The sequence below is a fragment of the Eublepharis macularius genome, chromosome 3, assembly GCF_028583425.1.
Source record: "Eublepharis macularius isolate TG4126 chromosome 3, MPM_Emac_v1.0, whole genome shotgun sequence".
In the NCBI taxonomy this organism is placed as follows: Eukaryota; Metazoa; Chordata; class Lepidosauria; order Squamata; family Eublepharidae; genus Eublepharis; species Eublepharis macularius.
The window spans coordinates 78,000,511-78,016,595 of record NC_072792.1 but is presented as its reverse complement, the minus strand read 5'-3'; the positions used below and the strand labels follow the sequence as shown (position 1 = coordinate 78,016,595).

General features: G+C 41.4%; 1 protein-coding gene across 1 annotated transcript in view; it reads right to left on the bottom strand.

The window, feature by feature from the left end:
- The window catches only part of IL1RAPL1 (interleukin 1 receptor accessory protein like 1), a 742,385-nt gene that overhangs the window by 426,110 nt on the left and 300,190 nt on the right, over window positions 1-16,085 (bottom strand). The window lies entirely within an intron of this gene.

The window sequence follows — 16,085 nt, the reverse complement described above, 5'->3', positions numbered from 1 at the left end:
AGAGGGTAGGAAGTGGGGGGGGAGGGACAAGTTTTGTCTTACTGTTAATATTTTAAAAACTGCTGTTGTTGGGAGTTGTGCTTTGGCTTTTGCCAAACTGTTTGTTTGAACTTTGGTGTTAGTGTTCTAGACAGTTGCTGTTCGTTTATTTGCCGATTGTTCTGCCTGGATTCTGAGAGTGACACTGGTTCTTTTGGGCTAAGTTGCAACAGTACCCCTTGCTTCAGTTTAGTTTTGGTGGAATTCACTGGCTTGACAAGATTCTCTAGTTTGATGTTGGCCCTTTTGCTTCACTTTGGTTCTACTGGGTTGAGGTTACATTTGATAGTGTACCTTTGGCCACTGGCAGCCTTATCTCTGTATGTTTCTGCCTGAGAGCCAGCTTAGGTTTTTTTTCCCCACTGTAGGAAACAATGGAGAGTGGCTGCAGGCACCTTCTTCAGGGGCCCACAGAATTGGACTCCAGGGTCCAATGTTCCTGAAACTTGGCATATCTTTAGAGGACAATCAGAATCAGGTTCCCTGCAAATTTGGTGGAATTTTCTTGAAAAATGTCCCATATCTACCTTGACAATTTTCCCCATATGGAATAATGGCTTAATAATTTTGAGATTTTCTAATCTTGCTGAACCAGACTAGAGAATCTTACCTAGATTTCAGGGATCCCAGATTTTTTTGGGAGATCCCTGAAATCCAGATAACCTAGAAATTAGGAGTGGGGTGGGGTTGGGGCACTAACATAGTTTCCGCTTCTGAGTAACTGGCCATAATTTAGATAGATCACAGTAATTGTATTTTGAAAATGTTTAAGTAGGAAAACCATTTGAGACCCATTTGGAAGAAATGTTCTGAACTAGATCTGGAGTTAGTGATGAAAAAAAACAAAACCCTGTGCATTCTGGGGTGCTGGTTTGATGATGCTCTAAAGACAATAACATTAAGTGGTAATATAGCAACAGCCCCTTTGCTTTCTATAGCATTGCTAAGCACCAGAGAATACTTGGGAAGCTTAAGAGTCCAATGTGAACAGGATATCCTTGCTCAGTCAAGGAAGTATAATTCACACTTCAGATGTGACATTTCTCCTCAATATGAACCATATTTCTGTGAACCTAGTAAAAGAAAGCAGAGACCCTGTTTAATTTCCTATGCCAACTCATCATCTGAAGACATACCGAGATACTATTTGCTGATCAACCATACCTCCCCAGGAAGTGAAGAGTCTGTCACACCTATAGACAGTTTATGCATTCCTAAAAGCAAGATGTAGCTTTGCATTCAAAGCGTGTGTCATAGGTGGGTGGGTGGGTGAGTGGGAGTGGCTGAGTGGGTGTGGGATCCCGCTAAAGCCATTTAATCTAGCAACCAAGGTTACTTAACTGCACTGCAGTACCTCTCTATCAGATAAACAAGAACCTTTCTAATCCAGAGCCTGAATATGAACCTGTGCCACCTGAACTTATAACAGAACTAAGATTTGACTATATGGAAACAGGGACAGACTATTTCTGAATACACATATGCACATAATGCATGAATGCAATGGCAATGATCCAAGTTGGCTGCAACAATGACTATGGAGGCCCCTCTACAGTGCATGACAAGCTCACTTGGGGAAATACTCAAAAGCTTCACTGTCCCACAATTCTTTGATGATGCACTGCCTGAGCCTATTGTTTGTGTACACCACTTACTTTCTAGAAACAAAATCTAGCAGGGAGGTAATTTTCGTGGCAGATGCGATAAAAGACATGCAGTAAAACTAGAAAGGTGTAACTCTGCTTAGGATTGCACTGTGAGAAACCCAGAGCAGAGGAATACTAAACTGTCCAATCCAGCTCATTTTTTCTCATTATTACAGTGAGCAAAACATCTCCACTTCCTAATTACTATGGCCCAACTAGATATGGTCCCAACCCAAGACAAAGCTGGAGGTATTGCCTTCTAAATTACCTCCTTCCTCTGTAGCTTGAGTCCGGTCATCCTCACTACAGCAATATTATTTTTAGTGGCACAAAATCTGAGCCATGTGACTGACCATTATTTTATGAGAAATATTCCAGAAGAAATGTCACAACTCTAATCAATTAATCTTACTCAGATATTTTGTGCTGGCAGCAATTGGACAAAAAATGTCTAAATGTTTATCATTAGTCATTGGTTTGTTTGAGAGATCGTAACTGATACAAGAAATCTCCTACCAACAATTTCTTGTTCACGGAAAGAAAACAAACAGCTGAACTCAAATGGCATCTTCACATCACAAAATGCTGATTATTTTTTACAACAGTCTGTATGCAAGAAAAGCATGAGATCCTTTGACTGTAAATTTAATATAGCTACCCACTGCCATTTGTATTTCAACAAAATGGAAGTTACTACTGTACATATTAATGGTGATTTTTCTTAAGCAAACAAAGGTGTGACAGAAGTTTGTCTCTTCTTCCCACCTACATGGCACTTCCTTTGTTACAGCAAAGTGTGCTTTACTTTCTTAACAACGATTACACTAAGAATATTCCTTTCTTTGATCTATACTGCAGAGAAATTGAACAGAGAGAAATCTTTTATCCTTACTACCAAACACAGGAACTTTGGAATAATCAATTAAGCAGATTACAATGCCTTGTTCAGAGAAACAAAAAGGAAAATGACAAGGCTAAATGGGGATGACTTAACCCAAACAAGACATAAATATGACTTCTCTTTCTTCCTTCATTCTTAAAACTCACATTTCCCATGAATCCTTTGGCACAAACTTTTACTCTCCCTTTCCTAATGAAATACCATCTAAGCATGTGTGACTGCAAGAACTTCATTATATCAACTTTAAAATCCTTGCAGCAGAAACCTGTCTTCTTGTACTCTGTAAATTACCGGTTGATGGTTCTGTGTAAAGAATAACAATAAATTATGTTGCTTGGTAGTCTATGTGATATAAAGACAAAAAAAATCACACTCTCATTGAATACTAGGCACACATTCTAAAACTGCTGTTTTGCTTGTATTCTGGAAGTAACTGTGGGCCAAGCTACACATGACGAATGACAGTTGAACGGCAAGTGGATTGAGTGGAGGGCAAGTGAACAGGGAGAAATACACTTGCCATTCAAGTGTCATTCGTCATGTGTAGCTTGGCCCTGAGTCTAGCGCAGAATCCTGTCACCCATCTAGTTACAAGACTGATTACAGGGAGAATCATCATAACAGCAGCAAAAGTTACCTATTTCTTTCTGTACCCAATTTAAAATACTAGTCATTACTCTGAAAGCCACTGAAGTCTATTCCTAGCCTACCGCAGGAAGGGCCTGCTCCAAAATCAACTTCCTTCGAAGTTGCAATGTGAGGTTATATTCTTATGCTTTGCACAGTAAGTTCTACCAGACAAAAGAGCAGGTCATTTCATAATGTGGCATACCTTCTAAGGAATGGTATGCTTGGGAAAGTCCAAAATGTACCTTTTTACACACCTGGGGAAGAACTTTTCACTTTCTAAGGCTCTTTTTCTATCAGTGTATTCTCAGTTCTTTTAATTTTGCTTCTTTTATCATGAGATTATTTTATTCAAGCTCCACTTTGAAAAAATATAGTTTTAGCTATTTTTAAGAAGTAGTTTTTAATATAATTGTTTTACTGAACTGTCATACATCTCCTCATAAGGAAGAATGAATTTTCTTGAGCAGCTAATGTGGAAGTTCATTGTCATATGATGTTTAATGTTTGTACTAGCAAAGATTTATTTTTCTTAATTCTTTAAAACATTTATACCCAACCTTTCCAAATAGTTGAATACAGCTTAAAAATGTAAAAAAAAATGCATTGGACAATTTCACAGCTATTATATATTTATGATTGTCTACTATATTTTATTTATTTATTTAGCTCCCAGGATATCTTGCCACTTTTAAAATACAATGCAAAACATTATCATTATAGCAAACTAGCAAAGAATAGAAACTCCATGTCTGGAAGTAGTATATCTCTGAGGGCCAAGCTACAAGTGATGAATGACACTTGAACGGCAAGTGTATTTCTCCCTGTTCACTTGCCCTCCACTCAATCCACTTGCCGTTCAAGTGTCATTCGTCACTTGTAGCTTGGCCCTGAGTATCAATTGGTTAAGGAAAAACATACAGAATGCTATCTCACGTTCTTACTATTTGTTAGTTTCCCTGGAACATTTAATGGTCGCTGTCCAAGATGGAATAAAAAAGTTCTTATGTTCTTAAAGTTTGTGGACTTCATATAAGGTCCATATTATCTTATGAATTATACAAAGTGATGAAAGGTAAATTAAAAGAAAACAAAGTTTAAAGGGAAGCCCTTTCTGAAAAAAAGATAAGTTTAAAAAGATTATTTCACTGATCTAAAGAAGGAAAATACTACAGATGAGTGTTAGACTCTAAAATAAAACTAAAAGGAGGCAATTTTCTTGTAACTTTGAGTACTGTAAATTCTATAGAACCACTGAATATAGGTCCTTTGAGAACTATGAATATCCTGCATGTATCCTGTATAATGTTTTTATAAAGACAAATAGAGATTTTCATAAAATATTAATATGCCTATAAAGCATCTCTCATTTTGAAAGTTGTGAAAATTGTAAAACATAAGATGTACTGGTGGAATGATAAGCACTATACAATAAAAACATTATAGCTCCTTAAAATACCAGACATACTTTCTCAGGTTATGTGTTCAGTTTCTCTTGAACAATCTCATGAACACACTTTCAAAAGTAGTTGGAAATGCAAGTAACATTAGCTGATCAAATTAATGTACATGATCTTTTCGTGCAGCAGAACACAGTTCCCCAACGATATTCTTAAGCATTGCTTTGTGCTAGCTCTATCCAGTGCCAGTATGAAAACTGGAAGACAGTTTTCTTACTTTGTGTTTTTGCAAGAGAAATTGGAAAGGGCAAGGTGCAAATCAGGACTAATTAAATCAAGCTCCACCAGGTTGGAAGACAAAGAATCCTCTCCCTGTATTATCTGGTATCTGAAGAAGTGAACTGTGGCTCATGAAAGCACACACCCTACCACTAATTTTGTTAGTCTTATAGGTGCTACTGGTCTCTTGCTCTTCCACTGTATTATCTGGCAATCATAGAAACATCGAGCTGGAAGGTATACCAAGATTCATCTAGTCCAACCCCCTGTACAATGCAGGAAATTCACAGCTATTCCCCCTCACCTCCCCCAGTGACCCACGTTCTATGCCCAGACAAACCAAAAAGCCTCCAGGAGGCCTGGAGGCCTGGAGGAAAATAGCTTCTTGACCCCAAAGTGGTGATCAGTGTTACTCTGGATATAAAAGAAAGGGCCATGAGAGCCTAACACTAGCTTATCCCTTCATGCCTTCCCTCTCACGAGTTGCCTAAATTTATAGTAAGTCATAGAATCATCATAGCCATTATGTGGCCATTGAGCCTCTTGTTAAATATCTCCAAGGAAGGAGAGCCCAGCATGTCCTAAGGAACCCTGTTCCACTAAGGAATCACTCTGTCAGAAAGTTCTTTCTAATGTTTAGCTAAAAAGTTCTTCTGCTTTAATTTCAACCCATTGTTTCTGGTCCAACCCTCTGGGGAAACAGAAAATAACTCTTCTCCATCCTCTATGAAGAGGGTTATTATATTACCTCTCAGTTGCCTCTTCTGCAGGCTAAAAAACAACCAAGAGGCTTCCCCAGGAAGAGCTAAAGAAAATACAAAACACACATATGGGGAAATGATCCTAATGATACCTAATAATGCCTAATAAACAATCAATAATTTCACAATCAGTTTTATAAGAAGTGCTCAATGAATTACAAAATTCAAATATATACATATATACAATTCAAAAATCCATCACACTGAATCAATACAGGAAACAACATTGTTTCCTGTATTGATTCAGTGTGATGGATTATTGAATTGAATTCAGAATGAAGAGATGGACACAAGGCTTGGGTGAAAACGGCCATTTATTGACCAACAATAACTTAAGAATGGCAAGGGGTATAACTAGCAGTACAGGTTGAGCCAAGGGGTCAACTAGGCCTCCTCCTCAACCTGCCTGGACGAGTACCCACTGCCCCAGGCATGAGCCATCCAAGTGCATGGCTGTAACCCGGCCGGCCAGATAAATGGTTCCCTCTTTAAAGCTCCATACACCCCAAGCCATGAAGCCTGAGGGAAGGACTTGTACAGGGGGTCCCATGGGCAGTCTGCCCTCTCAGCTGGCTGCCGTACAGCTCGCCAGCTGATCCGAGACAGACCCCCATTCCCCACCAATGGGGAGGTGCCACCGGGTGTTCACCGGCCCGCTCTGCCTACCCAAACTAACCTGCCAGGAACCTCAACAACTGCTTCAACAAAAATAGTACAAATTCTCTAAATAGCAGAACAAGGTAGGCGAAAACACCCATCCCTATGGAGCCAATCAGGAAAGGGGTGAAAAAATTCCTACCTGGCCCTGTAAAAACAGTGACCAGCTAATCCTGTACTGCAAAGAAGGGTGAAGTGGATGGGTCGAGCTTTCATCAGCGACTGCTGAGGAGTGGAAGGTGGAGCTGGCCTATATAGGACCAGGCCCCACCCCACTAAAATTACCCGGATGCTCGGGAACACGGCAGCCTTCTCTTCCTCCATGCAGGGAGGCAAATGGCATCACCTGGATAAGCATGCTGCACGTGCTCCGGGAGTACCGTTATGTTTGATATCAAACTGAGACATTAAGAACAGGCTGCAGGAACAGAAAAGCTGATTCACTAACAGGAATGCAGCTGGGATCATCTGTGGAACTGGACATTCCCTTAACAATAGTTCTATTCTTTGTCTTCCTGAGGATCATCAAAATTCAGGCCATGTTTAAAGATTAGAGTTTGCTGGCAATAATTAAACTCCTAGGACCATTCAGGAATCTGCCTTATAATGCAGAGCTCCCTGAAAACCTAATCATAAGTGAGGCCAGGGCATCAGCCAACACCTAGCCTTTGTTAATCAGGCTTGCTACTCAGGTGAATCAATCCAGCCACTACCTAGCCTTTGTCCAACAGGCCTGAGCTGGCCACCCGCCAGGTAAGCTAATCACTCCAGGCTGACTTTTCCATACTTTCAAATCATGCCCATATTTGGAGATCTCTCTACCTACCCACTCCCCTAAAATTCAAATCTTCCAATCTGATTCAAAGTTTCTAGCCTGGACCCAATCCTAGCACAGCAAGGACACTGTCCTCCTTTCTCAATGCAACTAAAGGTGCATAGAAACCACCTCTCAGTCCCCAAACTTTGGTTTCTAGATTCTACATGCTACCCCATCTCACAGTTGATCTACTCTTGCTGAAATCATTTACTTTTCCTCTGGGCCTCCTAGAGACTGCAACAAGCTACAAAGCAGTGGATCCTTCCTTCTTCCTCCTGATTTCTATGCAGAATAGGAAAGGTATATCTTTGCTCCCTATCTTATGTCTCCCCTTATTTTCCAATTCATACTGATCCACAGAGAGAGCTGGCATTCTACTTCTCTCTACTAGTTATAAATACTTGACACTCATTTCTCTTCTGTTCCCCATTTCCACCCCACCCCCCACATTTACACATTAAGCTTAAAGGTAATTCTTACTCCAAACTGGAATATCTCTGTTTGATATTTTCTGGGTGTTGTTAGGAAATGTGCTCTTGCTTATACTTTGTTTTAATATCTCAGGATAAGTTCCTCCCTTCCCCCTTCCTAATATTGTACCCAATAATAAACTCCATATTTATCTTTAAACCTTTAAATGTTACAGTTGTCCTTTTCCTACTGAATCATGTTCCTCATAGTTACTTACTGCCACCCCATTAGGCAAAGATCCCTATTCCCACTCCCTGTACAAGCAAGCAAGCTAATCCCAGTCAGTTTGAACATGCATGGTCACATATGTGCAGGGATGTGGTCTCAAAGTACTTTGGTAAGCTTCACTTTGGCATTCCCGAATTGCTTCAGCAATGCTGAGGCTGATTTGGGAATGCCGAAACTTCCCGAATCAGGCACAATCCAGGTTAAAAAGCCAAATCCTGGACCTGAAGTGCACATCCCTGTTATGAAGTGCTGGAATTCAGCCTCTCAGCAAGAACAGTTTCACTTTCCAGTTCCAGTTCAGTCTCATTCTTCCTAGCAGTTCAACTAAAGGTTTTCCCCTAACATACCTTTGTGGTTACAGTAAAGTCATCTGATGGTTATGAACATTCTATGCGGACTCCTCTTCATGATACATAATATAAAAGGCACACAATGAGTTCATAACTTATAATTAAATCCCATTACATTCAGAACGTTGAATCATAGTTTTAAACAAAACATGGAAAAATATTTGAGATTTACTCTGTCTGACATGGAACTCATGCACACACACAAACATAGAGCCAGGAGCTCAAAGACTTTCTCCTCATCTTTTCCCCTGTGCCTTTTGTGTAATCTTCCCCAAGGCAACATCCACAGCTTGAGGGGTTAATAATTCAACTGTGATACAACTTAATAATATTACATGCAATTGAGGACAGGCAATGCACAGGAGAAGAGACTCATGTTTCAAGGATAAGAAGGTGTTATGTGTACGAAGGGAGGAGAGTTAAACTTCTTGAAACTATTGATCTGGAAAATTAAGAGCTTTAACTTTGGTCTCCTGTTGATATGCTGATTTTTTTTTACTTCCTAGAAGTTATACAATTTTATTGTTAAACCTCCATTGCTCCTTCAGTTTTTTAAGCCTTTCTCATTTAAAAATCTAGAAATCTTGACTGCAAAAACGCTTTCATTTTTTGATGGAAGACAATTCTATCAGTCAAGCTATTATTAAATAAGATGCATCTTGCTCATTTAGCTGAGGTGCTCCCATCATGCCATTTTATAGGCAATTAGCTGACAAAGGCAGGGAGCCATCACCAGTGATAGACTGGTAGGCAGAATGTGTCACTATGGTAGCAGGTGTGCAAAAATTAATCAGAATTTGTGAGGTGAAGAGAGGCAAGGGAGCCAACTGTAAAATAACAAAGAAACATTATGGAGAGAACAATTCTTTAAACAAAGAGCTACTTCAAATGTTAAGGCAGCTAAGAAATACTTTCACATGGCAGCAGCTCCACATGGATATCTTTGAAAGGTGCTTGTCACAGGCATCTTCCCTAATAGATGGAAGATTTTCACACCAGCAGCACCATCTGTCAAGAATGCACGATGCTTCCTTGGACATACTGTGGGGTTTTCTGCACAGGTTTTTTCCATTGGTTCTGTCACCATACTGCTTTGATTTATCCCCTGATTTCTGCATATATTTCCCCCCTTTAGTTTTCACTTTAGGCTTTTTGGTATCCTTTTGATTTTGTTCTGCTTCTTTTGAGACCACTTTTATCCTAATCTTTTTCTGGAAGCTGACTTTGAGTCTATTTTCCTCATGTTTAATCAGGGCTGCATTCCCAGTGCTGCTGATGGCTGGGTTGGGGTTAGTGCTTCCCTTCCCCACCACCTGGCTGAGCATGCATGCCTGGCTATTCCAGGGCAGTGCAGCAGCTAGCCAGAGTGTTCACCCCTTGCACTCCCCACCCTCCCCATAACACGGCTCTGGGTCCAGCTCAGCCTGGCCAAACAGGTGCACCTGGCTGCTCCGGGCCGCGCTGCGGTGGACAGGGCAGGCTGGTGCATCACCATCTCCCCCAGCCTGGCCCCCGCAGAGCGATGCAGCTTCAGGCCATGGCCTGGCAGTGCTTCCAGTATCTCTTGGCCTGGTAGGGCAAGGTGGTTGCCAGGCTGTGGCATGAAACCACACCATGCCATGGAGACTAGGCATGTCCTGTGCAAGGGGGCCAGGCAAGTGGTGGTGTGGGGGAAGAGGCAGTGCTGCTCCAACCAGGCTGAGCTGGGCCAGGAGCCACAGTGCAGAGAGGGAGGGGGGAGCAAGGGGTGAACGCTCTAGCCAGCTGCTGTGCTGCCCTGGTTTGGGGGGGCATGGGGTGCTGAAACCATCCCCCATTCAGCAGAGGGGAAGAGGGATGCCCGCTGAGGGCCTGATGTCTGCACTCCTTCCCATTCCAATTGTGTTAGACTGACCACTCTGCAAACTTCAATTTAATTGGCTTTTACGCAGAGAGCCAAGCTGCAAGACCAGGATGCCTACACTTCCTATCAAAATTTGTTTGTTTGTTTAAATTTCTATTCTGCCCTCCCTGCACAGGCAGGTTCAGGGCAGATTACACTCTATAAAAGATTTCAATAAAATTTGAGGGAAACTGACACATGTCCAACTCATGTCAGGCGCCACTTGTATCTTGGCTCTGAGTGAGTGAGTGTGTGTGTGTGTGTGTGTGTGTGAGAGAGAGAGAGAGGATTGAAAACAAATCAGCCGGTATCATAATGCCTCTGTATAAATCGATGGTGAGGCCTCATTTGGAGTACTGTGTACAGTTCTGGTCGCCACACCTTAAAAAAGATATCATAGCACTGGAAAAAGTACAGAGAAGGGCAACTAAAATGATTAAAGGGTTGGAACACTTTCCCTATGAGGAAAGATTGAGGCGCTTGGGGCTCTTTAGCCTGGAGAAAAGACGACTGAGGGGAGACATGATAGAGGTTTACAAGATAATGCACGGGTTAGAGAAGGTAGAGAAAGATGTTTTTCTCCCTTTCTCACAATACAAGAACTCGTGGGCACTCTATGAAATTATTGAGCAGTCGGGTTAGAACAGATAGAAGAAAATACTACTTTACACAAAGGGTGATAAACACATGGAATTCATTGCCACAGGAGGTGGTGGCAGCTACAAGCATTGCCAGCTTCAAGAGGGGACTGGACAAATATATGGAGCAGAGGTCCATCAGTGGCTATTAGCCACAGGAGATAGATGGTATTCTCTTTGTGGGGAGGTGGTGCTCTGTTGTCTTGGTGCTAGAAGGAAGGCAGTGGGAGGGCTTCTGGTGTCCTGGCCTCACTGACAGTCCTTTAGATGGCACTGGATTTCTAGCCACTGTGTGTGACAGAATGTTGGACTGGATGGGCCACTGGCCTGATCCAACATGGCTTTGTTTATGTTCTTATGAGAGAGAGAGAGGCAGAAGGGGAGGAGGGAGGGGGATCAGGGAAAGGAGGGGGGAGGCAGAAAGTGTCCAATCCCTGCAGCAGCTCTCCTTCTCTGGGATTCTCTCTTGAAGGAGGTTGCCTTTTTGGAAAAGCTGCAGCGATTTAAATTGGAGGCTTGCCTTTTAGCCAGCCTCCATTTTGCCCTGGCCTGAAGATATGAGACTGGTGTCTGCTTCCTGCCATCTTGCCTCTGTCTCTGTGGTCTGGGCTGTGACTTAGCTGTCCTGTCTGGACATACTACTGGACCTGCTGTGCTGACTTCTGGACCTGCACCTGGAGACTGGTAGGAGAGTCACTAAACTTGCAGGGTTTTTTTTTTCTTTTTGGAGGGAAGTTGGATAGAGGCACCTTCTTTGGGGGGGCATAACATGCCCCCCAGAGTCCAATATTTCTGAAGCTTGGGGAGGACAGGTAGTAGTAGGTTCCCTGCAAAATTGGTGCATTTTGCTTGCAAAATGCTACCCCCAGCCACCTAGAAAGCCTTCCTAGTTTTCCCCATAGAGAATAATATTTCTGAAACTTGGGTGGTTGTGAGAGGAGAGTTAGGAGACAGTCCCCAGCAAGTTTGGTATTATTAGTTAAGAAAATGCCCTCCCAGGCCCCCAGATATCAGGGAATGGTGTTTCCCATTGGAAATAATGGTCAAATCTTACCTAATAATACTGAAGTTTAATTACTTGAAGCCGAAGTGGCGGATTCAGGTTTTCCCAACATTTTTTTCCTGCTTCAGGAAACCCAAAGTGCAAAACCCACATCTTTTTTTGGTGCATACCCCTAGCCAGAAGTAGGTATTTTAAAAGATTTCAATTGAAGCAAGCCTAGGTGTAGTTTTAAGAAAAGCTAGATGGTTTTATTTGGGGGGGGGGGGAGAAGGCAATTTTAGGTTAGTGCTGAAGAGGAAAAGAGTCAAGGGCAACAGGTTAATGAATCAGGTTCAAGAGCAGGTTGGTTAGTGCTCATAGTGCAGAGCAGCCTAATGTACCATCTACCTTACTTTGGTGAACTAGTCCAGGGGGACAGAATACGCGATAGGAGCTGAGTGCAGTGAGACCCTGGGGGCTGTGGCTTTCCTCTACCTGTGTAAAGGCCTCCTCTGGTTAGGGTGCTGTAATGGAGGCCTCACAACACCTTTTTTCATTGAGACTGCAGAGGAATCTGAAATGGGTGCCGGCACTGGGCAGGATCTGGAGGAGGAGGAGCAGTCTGAGCTGTCTTTTGAGATGAATGTGGAGGAAGAAAGTCCTTGGTGACATTGTCATCTTGTGCCATTCCTATCTGCTTCTCTGGAGTGTTGAGCAATTGGTCTTCCTGAAGGTCAACTTGCTACTCTGCTACACAGCTTTGTCTTTTGAGAGTGAATGAAGTGACCATGTCTTTGTGCTGCATTATCTCAGTCTGTGTTGAGGAGCTGGGGGAAAATGATATTCCAAATACTTAAAACTCAGAGCGGGACCACAAGTGACGCCTGACACAGGTTGGACACTTGCCAGCTTCCCTCAAGTTTTGATGGGAAATGTAGGCAGCTTGGCAGAATGTTGGACAAGTGACAGTTGAAAAGTCCATTGGACAGCAGTCAGAGAGCCAAGCTGCAAGACTAGGATGCCTACATTTCCCATCAAAACTTGAGGGAAGTTGACTAGTGTCCAACCTGTGTCAGGTGTCACTTGTGATCCCGCTTTCAGAGGTAGAAGGGAAGTGTAAGGAAGTTACCTAATTTGATTGGTAGTATATAAAATCTCAATTGAATCAATTGTTGCTGCGTCTTATAGGGGGGATGTTGGTGGGCCTCACCACCTCTCAGCACGATTCTGTGCAGAAAAAATAAGTACACAGTCAAAAATATTTTTGTTGTCTAAAAAACAAAATAAATCCACAAACATAATTGCTAAGAAAGTAGACAAGTATGTCAATTAAAACAAGCAGAACCCATAGAAGTGCCTAAAATGAAGCTCATGAATGATTTCTTGGTGTTGTGTTTCTTTTTTATAGAGGTGGAACAGGAGCGCCAGTGATGAAGGGCAACTGCTGCTCCTGAGGCTTTTCCTGCAGCCAGTGATAGTATAGGCTGCAGACTGCAGAGTTGGGAGACCTCAGGTACTGCAACCCCCTTTCTCTTGCTTTCAGAGGTCTTTCTTAGGGAAGTGATGTTAGTGTGTGTACATGTGCATGTGTGTCAGTTTCTTGCCAGGTGTGGCTGGCTACCTTAGTACTGGCTTGCCAGGTTGGCTTGGTTTAGATTCTCTGGTTTGACATTGGCTCTGTTGGGCTTGCTACATTGGCTGTGGATTCGGCTTCTGTAGTTTGATATCAGTTCTGTTCGGATTGCTACTTGCTTACATTGCGGGGAGGGCCTTGGATTCTCTGATTTGGCATTGGCTGTGTTGGGCTTGCTACATAAGCTTAAGGTTCAGCTCGAATTCTCTGGTGTGACATTGGTTTTCTTGAGCTTGTTGGTTGTGTTTGCATTTGGAGGTTTTTGGCCAGTGGTTGCTCATATGCATTTGGCAATTGGAGGGGTGGTTTTGCCAAGGAGAAAGCTTGACATTTCCTCCCCATAGGAAGCAATGAAGTCAAAAAGGCTGGCTAGGAGCACCTAGTCTGGGGGCCTGTTGATCCAATTCACTTGAAACTTGGGGGCATAAATAAGCTTCTTTGGCTGATGGGACAGTCAAGAAGGCCTTTTCTTGTGATCTTAACTCTCAGGCAGGAATCCATGGGAGAAGACAGTCCTTCAGATACTCCATTTGTGAGCCATATAGGGCCTGTAAGATTCTTAGAAAAGGGTTAACTTTCCAAATTCCATGACAGTTTCTATTTGGATCCAGCTCAGTTCCCCTAGTTCCCTATGCAATCTTTTTTTTTTTATAAAATTTTTTATTGGATTAGACACATATAAAATTTATTACAATCACATTCCCTTAAATTTTCCAATTCTAACCCCCTCCCTTCCCCCCCTTTTGTTGACTTCCAACAGTTTTCCAACCCCTTGTCTATTCTTCCTCTACTCATTTCAAACTTATTGTACTTATTATAATATACTTTCAAACTCTTCTAAGCTTTTCTATAGTAACATAGTGCTATCTCTAATTTCCTTCCCAAATGGGTAAAAGTATGACAATCTTAACTTATCTTTTTCAATAATAATAATAATAATCATTTTGGTATTCTGTACTCTATCTTACTCTTTCTAAGTACTTCAAAATGGGACAAACAATTTGTCCCTCTTTATGCATAACTTCACATACTTCTATAAACATTGCATACATTTATTATAAATCAATCAATGTGACTTATACTCTGTGTTACTCTTTACTTTCTTTTGCATGTCTTGTCCTTTTTGATTAATTAATTTCTCCATTATAATACTACACAACAAACCATTCATGTACACATTCAACAAAAGTCTATCAATTAGACCTATATTATGTATGCTAATGTATATTAATTCTCCATTGTACAGTTATCTGCTTACTTTAAAAAAATTAATTAAGTTCTATCCTTATAATCCTTATAATAGTAACACTATTAATACCCAACTATTCATACTAATCAAATAAAATAATTGCTTAGAATTTTTTCACCTTACTCTCTCCCCCCGGTATAGTCACTCCCCTCTCCTTTTGTTATATTTCAGTAATTATCAAACTGCCACAGTCCTCCCACCTCCCATTTTTTCACCAAATATCGTTTCAGCCTCTCCCAGTCCGTGTTAAACTGTCCCGGGTCAAGGTCTCTCAATTTTCTTGTCATTTTATCCATCTCCGCCATGTACAGCAATTTGTAAATCCAGTCCTCGATAGTTGGCACTTCTTGTACTTTCCATTTCTGCGCATATAAGAGTCTAGCTGCTGCTGTCATGTAAAATAACAATGTCCTGTGTTGTGCTGGAATATCTTCCATTCCCAAGTTCAGTAGCAGGAGTTCTGGGTTCTTATTAACTTGAAATTGTAAAATCTCACTCATTACTCTTATTATTTCCCCCCAGTACTGCCTAGCTACCTCACAAGTCCACCACATGTGATACAGAGATCCCTCATGCTTTTTACATTTCCAGCATTTATTAGATGTATTCAAGTTCCCTAGCGCAATTTTCTTTGGTGTCAAATACCAACGATAAATCATTTTGTAGAGATTCTCTTTGATACTGGTGCATGTCGTAATCTTCAATGTATTTTCCCACAAATATTCCCACCCCTCCATTGTTATTTCTTTATTAAAATTTATAGCCCACTTCACCATTTGCACTTTAACTACTTCATCTTCCGTATACCATTTTAACAGTACTTTGTATATCTTAGAGATTTCCTTTTTTTCTTCTTGTAGAATTGCTTTCTCTAAATCTGAGTTCTCCATTCTTATCCCTCCCTTCACACAGTCCGAGTAGTAAAGATCTCTAACTTGTCTATATTGAAACCAGTCATAATTTGGAGACAACTCTTCTTGCGTCCTTATTCTTATTTTAGAAAGTTCTATTCGCGTTATCTCCTTGTACGTTAAGCACTGTTGTTCATTATCAACCGTTCTCGGATCTATTACTTCATATGGAACCACCCAGGAGAGGATTCCTTCTTGCAAGTAGTCTTTGTACTTCTTCCAAGTTGAGAAGAGGCTTCTCCGAATGTAATGGTGCAAAAACATAGAATCTGCTTTTACTTTGTCATACCATAAATATTCATGCCATCCAAATAATTTTTTATATCCCTCTAAGGCCAGCAGTTTGCGATTTTTCAGCTTCATCCAATCTTTCAACCATACCAAACAAATTGCATCGTAGTAAAGTCTCAAATTGGGCAATTGCATTCCACCTCTTTCCTTTGCATCCTGTAATACTTTCATTTTCACTCGAGGCTTCCTGCCTGCCCACACAAACTCCGATATTTTCCTCTGCCATTTGTCAAACTGCTTAGAGTCCCTAATGATTGTTATTGTCTGTAACAGAAACATCACTCTTGGCAACACATTCATCTTAACTACTGCAATTCTTCCCA